The sequence below is a fragment of the Zea mays genome, chromosome 4, assembly GCF_902167145.1.
Source record: "Zea mays cultivar B73 chromosome 4, Zm-B73-REFERENCE-NAM-5.0, whole genome shotgun sequence".
In the NCBI taxonomy this organism is placed as follows: domain Eukaryota; kingdom Viridiplantae; phylum Streptophyta; class Magnoliopsida; order Poales; family Poaceae; genus Zea; species Zea mays.
The window spans coordinates 73,694,380-73,705,012 of record NC_050099.1 but is presented as its reverse complement, the minus strand read 5'-3'; the positions used below and the strand labels follow the sequence as shown (position 1 = coordinate 73,705,012).

Below are 10,633 nucleotides of genomic sequence, written 5' to 3'. Positions count from 1 at the left end.
ATGTAAAAAAACATAATAAATAGTGAACTCGGCTTAGTTTGATGATATATCATATAAAATGTAAAACTTATCTCTGCAAGTTGATATAGATGGTAAAATGGACTCACATATGACCTAATCATTAATGTGTCATAAAACAAACCTAAGTTATTATTTTGCTTTAGTTCCCATCAATTACGTACCACAGGTTTTACGAAGGTATACCCATCCTATGCTGAATATATCAGCACTTTTTATATTTACTTTGTTAAACACAAAAAACTAGCCACTTCAGAGATTCGGACTACAAAAAGGAAACCCAGTAAATGATTTATTCTAATTTACGTCCTTAAAAGATGATGTTGACCGTTACTCGCCCCGTACCTCACAATTTCGTTGTCTATCTAGCATTCCAGCTCGCTGACGCGTGGAATGACAGCCAACGTCGTTCATACCTCTCCATAGGATGAAGGAGAAAAATAGGAGGGGTCGTCCATCCTATGTGCGATGAGAGACAACCCGACCAAAAGGTTAAGAGAGGGAGGACCCCTGCGCCGTCGGTGAGCACAACAGGAATCAAGAATATTTCCGTCGGCTAAAATAACTCTTGCAACAGTAATTAAATAAACTCTTGTCGGCTAGAAAAATACCATCGGGAATTAATTAAGTCCCATCACCCAGATAGCTGGGCGAAGAGGATTAACATAGCTCTCGTCAGCTGGACCTCAGACTGACAGAAGTTAGACAGAAACAACATAAGAACAAGTATAATAGCCAGTTGTAAAATGGCTATTACTGACATGGAATACGTAAAATAGAGGAGAGAAAAGAGAGTAGAAGCGGGCTACAAACTAACAACTAATTTATACACGAGAAAAAAAATTGTAAGATAGATAAGTGGGACATATATTAATTGTAAAGACCTAACTATTATACACATTGACTACAAAGATTCTTAGCGGTTAGCTATATTATTAAAAAAGTTCCCCTTTCTTCTGACCGAGCCCACTAAACCGACTAAAAGAATCCCATCTCCTCTGTCCGAGCCCACTACTGCTACCTCCGTCTCAACCTCTCTCTCACCTAGAGATGGCAACGGGTACAAACCCGTCGGGTTTTGCTATCCCAAACCCGTACCCGTGAAAAATATTTACACCCATTAAAAAACCCATACCCATGACGGGTTTGAAATTTTGCCCAAACTAGTACCCATCGGGTTTGCGGGTACCCACGGGTTACCCGCGGGTTTTTATCTCCAATATTCTTATTCTTTTTATAATCAATAAGTAGCGTAATGATTAATGAGATCATGGTCCAAAACTTATGTAATGAACAACGAGTTCATGATTTGGTATAAATAATATTAGTAGAGAGAATTAAATACAAATAATATGTTGCATAATCAAGTTACATTGCACTAAGTTATACATCCACCACATATATAACGCTAGTAATAACTATAATAGCAAGCAAGCAACACTATCAACAACTACTTATACATTCACTATTTGATACAAATTAGGAAGTAAATAGGTAGATAACAAGTTTGTTGTTCGTTTATAAAATAAAATGACAATATGCATTAGGTTTGGTCGGGTTTAAAAAACCCACGGGTTCACGGGTTTGGGTACTATAGGAACAAACTCGTACCCATGAACCCATCGGGTATGTATTTATGCCCATTAACAAACCCATGGGTATGAAAATTGACCCAAACCCGTACCCTAATGGGGTAAAAACTCATCGGGTTTCGGGTTTCGTGTACCCATTACCATCTCTACTCCCACCCGCGCCGCCATCATAGCTTGCCCCACTCGCGCCGCCATCACCCTCCACATCGGCGCCCCAGCTGCTAGACCTGGCCTCCATGCCAGGATTGTTAGCCCCTGCTCCCGTCGATACCTCGGTCCTTCGCCATGGGGGAGCCCGCTCCCGCCGGTGCCCGGGTCGGTCGCCAAGATCCCCGCCCTTTGCCCTGCCCGTCCCTTAGCTCCAGCCCCCGCTCTTGCTAGCAATAGCCCTCGCCCCAAAGCCCCACTCGCTTGCAGTCACGGAATGGAGAGTATTTTCATCATGTCCAAGCATACGTTTTCCAGAGCAGCCTCGTAAGCACCATATTCCCCAGTTTGTTTACTTCAATTCGATTTGGCATACGGTGCTCCGATCATGTACTGGTTTGTGTTAACTTTATTCTTTTTTTGCAGATTGGTGAGATCATCAGTTGTTTTGAGAAGAAGGGCTTCAATCTCAAGATTCTGTAAGAATGTACTAAATACAATAAATAGTATAGCATATCGTGTATCTGTAAGCATGGTCTAAAATACAATAAATAGTAAGCATAATTATTGTTACAAACACATGTATTTGTAGCCAACTTGTGCATTGGAATAAAATAGGCAATTATCAATAATCAGGTGCTAGAACGACTAAGTAACAGTAACATATTCCCAAAAATATGTTGTTGATCTGAGGTAATTTTCTATTATATCCCATAATCTGATTCTGTTGGAGACTTGGAGCATTTATGATTAAGTTCCAATTGTCAAGTAAGAAACATTCAGTTGTTCTGGGCTAGTGGGCTTCATTTGGTCCTTATAATTTTTTTGGATTCTTAGTTTCTCAATGAATCATGTTCATTCTGACTTATCTGCTATTCTCATTTGCATCTTGTAGGAGTCTTATCTCCTGTGTACATATGGTTGCTTCATAATAAGGCATCTAGTCTTAAATCTAATCTACGGTTTGGAATTTTTTTGGAAAGTATACCTTGAAGATGTTTATTTGTGTTCAATTTTGTCTAGGCTGAATAAACATCATATAAACGCTAAAGGGCCTTTTTGGGTTCAATAAAATGGACATTTCAGACCTGTAGCCTATGTTTTGGCTAAGCAATAGGTGACTGAATGCTAAGAAGATCCTACCAGTTTAGTATTTTTTATGTGATGTAACCAGTACTATTTTTACGACAATTTTATATGTTACTCTTGAAACTTTGGAGGGTCTCAGTTTTCTTGTTTATGCACATATCACCTGTACACTATCTATGCTAAGACATGAAATCCTAGACTTCCTAAATGTTTTAGTTTTCAGTTTGGAATGGAACCTGACAATTAAAAACTATGAGACTATCCAATGTTTGATTATTATTCATGACAAGCTTGCATTCTTATAGTTTAGGTGTTTCTTCTGTGCTTTCCAAAACTAGTTCCTGACAGAGGGTTGCGTTCTTTTCTCCAAGGAAAACAGAGTGTTGCTGGTCCATGGACCATAGTCCATTTCTCCAACACAACAGGTACATTTTTAATCAACATTCTGTACAGCTAACTTCTTTCTTTCGATACTACTAACTCATACATTTTGAATGGTTTATTCCACCATTCTGGTGTCTTTTCTTGTAGAAAACTGTTAGAGATGAGAAAGAAGTCCTTAAAGCTATTGAGTACTAGTAAATTGCCCGCGCTCCGCGCGAGTCTTTAGACCTGTTTATATATATATATTTATATATATATTTATACCTAACATGAATAGGACATAATAAATAGCTATGCTTAGCGTGAAGTATATATGAGAATACAGCAAGGAAATAAGTCAATGTACCTGTTGTCCTCGGAGTCGTAATTGCTAGAAATTGGAGTTGTGCTTGTTCAGCTCGATGGTCTGACTTCCAGAATCAGTTAGGAATTAGATTAATAAGTGGACACTAACCTCTGTCAGAAATTATGGGAAAACACTACTAGAGATATGCTTATTTAAGACGCAAATTTTAAGATGGATATCACTGTTCAGCTTCAAGATCATATCCTGTAGCAAAAGAATCACATCTACCAACTCTTTCACATGGATTTTTAAAATCTGTAGTGTTTAAAGACCAGAAATGGATTTGCTTGTTTCTAATTCATTTTGCTTGTTGGATATCGATATGCACATGCATTTTCAGGTAAATTCATTCCTTCTACTTTACATCCATTTTTTATTTCCTTGCAGCCATTGTCTCAGATAGATAACCTTCTACAGACATCTTATGATCAAGGGGACAAATGAGATCATGCCAACTCTACTCCATGTACTGCTGGTGTCACAGGTTTGCCCACTAAGCTTGATTGCATTTTGCTTCACTTATCTATGGATTTATGGTTCTGTACTACAATTCTAAAACCTATTTTTGAGTTGGATCGTTTAGCTGTATTCCCCAAGAGCCTTTTACTTACAGTCTGTTTGGATTGCGGTACCACTCCATCCAGAAATCAGAGAGCATTGCACCCAGACATAAAGCAGACCAAACAGATAATCTAAGCTTGTACTCCATATTTTGGTTCAAATGATTCTGGATCGGTATGTCCGTCTATCCAAACGCACCATTAAGTATCTGGGATATGAGAGAACATAGTTTTGTTCATAATAATGCAACCATTACATATTTTTTATCACAGAAACTTGGAGACATAATGGAGATGGTGTTTGATGGGCGTTATGTAATTATGATGATGACAATTTTTTCAATCTACACAGGATTAATATACAATGAAGATGTTGATTCTTCTTGGAGTTGCACGAATGAACCTTGTGATTGTGATTAGTTACTTCAAAGCATTTTTTTGGTCTTAATGCATGGTAAGTTTATTCACCTTTTATTTTATCAGACATTATGACATTCCATTTTGAGACAAGGATCTACAACAATTATGTAGAAGCAATCCTTTAACAACATATGTTACTGTTAATATATTATGTTTTTTCTACATGTACTCATTTGAAACAAGTACCAGTTCATTCCTCAGCTGACCTTCTTGAACAACTTATTTGGTTACCTGTCCTTGCTAATTATTATTAAGGGGTGAAATGCATATCTATACCATGTTATGATGTACATGTTCTTTAGCCCAACAGATGATATTTGTGAGAACTAGTTTTTTGTGAAATCTATACCATGTTAGTCCAGAAGACAGTGCATGTCTATATTCCTTGTTGATAAGTTCTCTTCTGTGAAGCAGACTGATCTATCATGCCTAACCACTTGCCTTCTCCAACACAACTTGTTCTACTTCTACTTGCTTTAGTGTTTGTGCCTTGGATGTATTAGTACTACATTGTTGAATTATTTTTCTTTACAAACAAATATATAACCTTATGAATACTAGAAAATGATGTTGCTAATAATAGAGCAAAGGGACCTACACATATCTAAAACATAGAACCCCACAGTTCTAAAGCCGTGTGACCTATATTCTCCATTTCCTACATAATTACTTACTAATTCCTTGGTTATTTTCAATAGGATGGGAGAGTGTCGGATGCTTCTTCAGATACTATTTCTTGGTCCGTCAAATCTGCTTGACCCAAATGAAAGTTTTTCTCAAATGTGGCAAAAATAATTGTCTCATCAATTGTCAGCGCGCCTGCTTCCAGCAAAGTTTCAGAGAAGGTAAGTTATTTTGATAGATCCAAAATCTAGCATAATTCTATCATTTTATACACATCTATATGACCTTTGTGACATGTCACAATATGAGGTGTTCAAATGTGTCTAACTACTAATTATTGTCTTCTCCTATTTATTTTACATGAAAAGATGGAATGTAACACAATTTTTGGTGGCCGCATAAGTGTGGAGACTTGAATTCATATATACTTAGTTAGGCTCAATATTAGTGCAAACAGTTGATAACCAAGTTTTTCAATTAGTATTTAGTATTGGCTTTAGAGTACACTTATGTATGAGTTATTTGACAATGTTTATTAATGAGATATTGAATGGTACTTATCTATATTATATTAGTTACAATGTTATTAAATATATGTGTATGTATATTTCTCTTTCAAATTATTATAATGTGGTATCTAAAAATGAGTATAAATTGAAGAATGTACTGCCATGTAAGTCATTTCGTTTAAATCTTAATAAGACACTTCCCAAAACGTCTAATATCAGTCTCCTAAATAAGACAGTTTCTAAAACGTCCAATACCAGTCTCTTAAATAAGATGGTTTTTCTGTTGCGAGTGTCTATTATTATAGGATATTCTAGTCAGTTTGATAAATACTTTGTGACTTATAATGTTCGTATTTTCGATGGTTCTTTAGAAGAAGTGTCTTAAACAAAAAACTAATTTGAGACGGTTTATTGGACAAAATGACTTAAACAAATGCCTTTTTTAGACGGTTGTAAATTAAAAACTGTCTTATATAATATCTTTTAAGACGGTTTATAACCATCTCAGATGTGGAACATCTTTTGCGACTCCATCAAATTTGAACACTTCATAAGCGTCTTAATAGCTAATTATTAACCATCTCATATGACACGATTTGTAGTAGTGCACAAAGCCTAGATGTGGTTTAAAGTGGTTGCATGTTAGTCATGCTAATTGTAAAATAAATCTTTTATTTTCTTGATCCATTAATTATATGTTAATACGTTGAGGATCTGATGGTTATCTCCCTGATGCATGCTTGTGGAGCCATTGTTGGACCACTTATCTATTGGTTTGAATGAAGTCATTGCCTAGCCTAGAGTTGGTTGGGTGTGGTTAGTCACCTATTTCTCAATGATGTGGTTCTTACATCAGATTGAGATGTTTGTCATGTGTGTGAAGGATTACAGGGTTATTATTGACCCTGTATGTCTGGTACTTTGAGTGCATCGTATGATGGAATAAAATGTAAGTTTCTGAACTACAGTAGATGAAGACTTATATTATGTGTAGGTTAACCTTACTAGTTTGGATATTTTTTTAGTTGAGTTGTTGGATGAAGTATAGTGACATTAGTTAAGCAAAGTATTGTGTTGTTGTTGTGCTGTCACTGCTCTTTGTGGAGTTTTTGGCATTTGTTCGATGAACTGTGCCGCACAGAATGTTAGCGGCTTCTTGTTGGCTTTATTGCTCCATTAGTTCTGTAGACTTTCTCCCTTTTGTGGGGTGTAAAGAACGTTAGATTACATGATTATCTTTTTCATGACGTCAAGAACAAGGTTTAGGAAGATTAGGAGTTTTGTTTCAATGGAACTACTTGTTTCGTGGTGCTTTGATGTGAGGTGTTTGATCTTCTTATACATTCATCTGGTGTGGATGTTTGACAATTGAATTAAAATGAATTGTTGAAGTTGGTAAGGGTTGTTCTTAGTGCATATTACCTCTTCATAAAAAGAGTGTTGTTTTAAGACATTGATCTTGATGTATAGCTGCATCCAAATTCAATGATGGCAAATCCTAGTGTTGATTGCACCTATGACAATGCCTTGGGAATTCGTTTTATATTGTTTTATGATTGTTGTCAAGGTGTGTCATTTTCTTTGGTAAATTAGTCCGACTTAGAGGTTATTTCTTGAAACACTCTTTTCATGATCTCGTCAAGGCTACTAGTCTACTATATGAGTCTATTTAGGGTGTTTGACCGAGTTTTACCGTTGGTGAATGTCTTGATTTGTAGAAGTGGCTGAATTCGAGGACGAATTCTTTTAAGGGGGGTAGGATATAATACTCTAAAAACCAAACCATGTTTAAAATCCTAATATGGTGTGTCCTACTAATGATCGGAGATTCGATCGACTACTAGTTTGCCTTGTTTGGAGTCTGAATGAGTTTTTTCAAGTGCCGGTCGATCTGAGCCATTGGATATTAGGATTGGGGGAGTTTTCTTCTATTTATACCTCCCTAACCATAGCAGCCACGCCCTCCCACCCTAGCAGTCATCCCCTTTTGTGCCTTGCCCCAAGAGAAGAGAGGAAGAACAAGGGAGAGAAGAGAGGGAAGATTAGGGCACGCAGTCGCCTGTCGTCGTCATCATTCCTCTTCAAGAATTGGTTGGATTTTCTTTCCTCTCTCCATTGTCCCCACTTGATGGATGTTTTACCTTGTTTTGGATGAGTTTTAGGCCCTGCAATTAGCCCTTTATGTTGGATTAGATGGGGGATTAGATTTTTGATCTCGAAATTAGTCTCTGCAGAATGACAGATTCGATAGTTTTTGTTCATGCCAGTTTTCCGTGGTCTTAGAGGCCTCAAAAAAGTAACAAGTCTATTTATGAGTTGTAGATAATTTAGATATCTTTCCGTGGCCGCAAAGAACACCTCAATCGGACATCAGGTTAGAGAGTAATTGCAGTTTGATTATAACAGTTTTCCAGTCTCATATTTCTGTGTAGAATCTGTTATCATGAGATTTAGACAATTCTATCAACAGAATTGAACTTTTGGTTAGTAAGAGAAGTTGTAGATAATTTCATAAGCTTTCCAGATTGATAAAGAGTGTATTCATATGAATTTTTAAACTCCAGTTATGTTTGTTTTACTGTGGCTGTTCCTGTTTGCCTGGCAAAAACCGAGAAGGTCTGTTCACTAGTGGGTTTCATATAGTAAATTTCCGAATTGGCTCCTCCAACTATGGAGACTTTTGTAGAGGGATAAATGTTCTTACTGCCAGCAAAATTTCATAATTTTTGGTTGAGTAGTTTGGGAGATATCGAATTTTGAATTTAACTATGCTGCTGTCTAAAACGGATTCAGTCAGTTATCTTGTCGGATGTTTTAGAACTTATAGATGGCAAAATTTAATTATCCATTGAATACCAAAGTTGTAGAGTATTTTGTGTAGATACTCCTAGAGTATTTGTTTGATATCACCACTGTTATAATTTTAAAGATACAAAATTAACAAACAGCGTTGCTGCTGTTTGACATGTGGTTCAGGGTGGGAGTCTTTTCACCAGGTCTTGGTTTCAAGCATAGGAACGATTTGTTGATTGTTGGCAAATGTTTATGAAATATTTGTACTAAGTTTTATGCCCCGCAACAGGTGGTTATGCTCTGGATCATGCTTAGTACATTTTCTTCTTCGATGAAGGCAAGTGAATGTAGCGGTGGTTGCTACCGTTTTGACTTGTTGTTTCATCGCCTACACTCTACTATTCAGAATCATCAAATTCTTTCGTAATTGAACTCTATGGTGATGCTTTACTTGATTGTATTATATTGATGCTTAATCATATATTGATGATGATGATGATTCGAGTATGACCCACGAGATTAATTCACACTCCTGAAGGTGAATGAAGTATTATTTGAGGTTTGTATTATATCTGAAGGTAAACGAAGTATTGTTTGAGGTTTGTATTCTATTTGAAGGAAGTGAAGTATATTGATAAATGCAGCATGCCATATACATTGCATGATTCACTTGCATATGAAGTTTTGTCGTGACCTATGGTCCGACCGTACCGGTACAACTTAGCATCGTACGTTGCACGAGGAGGGGTACGATGCGGCTTCATACCCTTAGAGGTATGAAGGCAGAGGACATATGCATTGCATTCATATGCATTCATTGAAGTGATATTTGCAGATGGTGTGGTTTTATACTCTAAGAGGGAAGTGTTATACAACCTATTGTGGTCATTCGAGGAAATGAGATGGCATTGGTTATTTTGGGACTATTGAGTTCTATATCTACAAGTATTTCTGATCTCAATTGTGATCCCTTTTAAAATGTTGATTAATTCAATTCTTTTGGTTTAAATATCTCGTCAAAATAATTTACTTGCTGAGATATTTCATCTCACTCTTGCATTACTCAATGCAGGTACTTGATTCATATTGGGAATGAGGGAAGTAGTAGCACGTCCACCTTCACTCTCATAATAACGCTGCCTAGGCACAACCATGATTTAATTAGAAACTTCTTGTCAAGGATGTTTGTTTTTAACTAGTCGTGCACACTAGTTAATTCAGTTTATGTCGTTATGGTTATCTTCCCATTGCTAGCAGATTATTAATGCCTAGTATGTTTTCTTATCATGATATTTGTTTATACTCTGTTGCTTCCACGTTTATGCAAATTTCCAAAGGAGATGTTGTCGAAATTTTATATATGAATGTTAGTTGTGTAGTTTAGTAGCATTTCGGGGTGTTTGTGGATCCTGGGGGTGTTACATCTACCTCTAGACCATGCAGCTATTTGGCTGAGGGGTTTGGTTTGCCAAATGCACTAGCTGAGTCTAAAATCAAATTTTAGCTTTTCAATTTCTAGCGTCATTATCTTAGCTAAGTTTGCTCCTTCTAAGCATACATGGTAACAAGCATTTAGTACAAACAAAAAATTATCTCATGTAAACCTCATTTCACTTCTTACTCAATGTAGTACAAGGGATCAAGCAGTTTCATTAGCTGTGAAAAGCAGACGATTCGAATCGAGTTTTTATCCTTGCAAGGTAAACCTAAACACACGACATGTAAGGGCACTCCGTCCGCACACACGTCAATCGTCCCCATCGATTCCCCGTTCGCGGCCAGGGCTCACCACCTTGGCATACAATGCTCCACTAACCCCGGCTGCCGTCGTGCAGTGACCGCACTTGTACCTGTAACACCCCAGGTGTTACTTAGGGTTTTCACTCAAGCCTACACTAGTGAACCCATCATCACATGTGGTTTAATTTGAGCAAAAGACACCAAACTTGGGGGTCAAGATCCTAAGTAGGTGTAACCCATCTTAGAAGTCATGTTTTGGCCTTATCATGCACCTAAAGAGGAGAGAATGGCTCAAACCCTAATTCAAATCCCTTTAGGCAAATGGAGCCCTAGAGGGCAGTATAGCAAAAAGGCTATGTAAACCACATTATCATGACTTGGGCTAATTATAAAAGTTGTAGTACACTTAAT

The 10,633-nt window shown here is 37.1% G+C and overlaps 1 long non-coding RNA gene across 8 annotated transcripts; it reads left to right on the top strand.

The window, feature by feature from the left end:
- The first annotated feature begins 1,760 nt into the window (after positions 1-1,760).
- Positions 1,761-9,836, top strand: LOC103653392 (uncharacterized). Of its 8 annotated transcripts, none has more exons than XR_002269117.3 (6): positions 1,761-2,084; positions 2,184-3,271; positions 3,964-4,060; positions 4,221-4,311; positions 4,489-4,590; positions 5,255-5,771. It is a non-coding gene; the product is annotated as an uncharacterized lncRNA (long non-coding RNA). The 8 variants fall into 8 exon arrangements; XR_002269113.3 differs by lacking the exon at positions 4,221-4,311 and adding an exon at positions 8,772-9,836 and having other exon boundaries at positions 1,763-2,084; positions 5,255-5,401; XR_002269114.3 differs by lacking the exon at positions 4,221-4,311 and having other exon boundaries at positions 1,763-2,084; positions 5,255-5,401; positions 5,549-5,771.
- Positions 9,837-10,633: the final 797 nt, after the last annotated feature.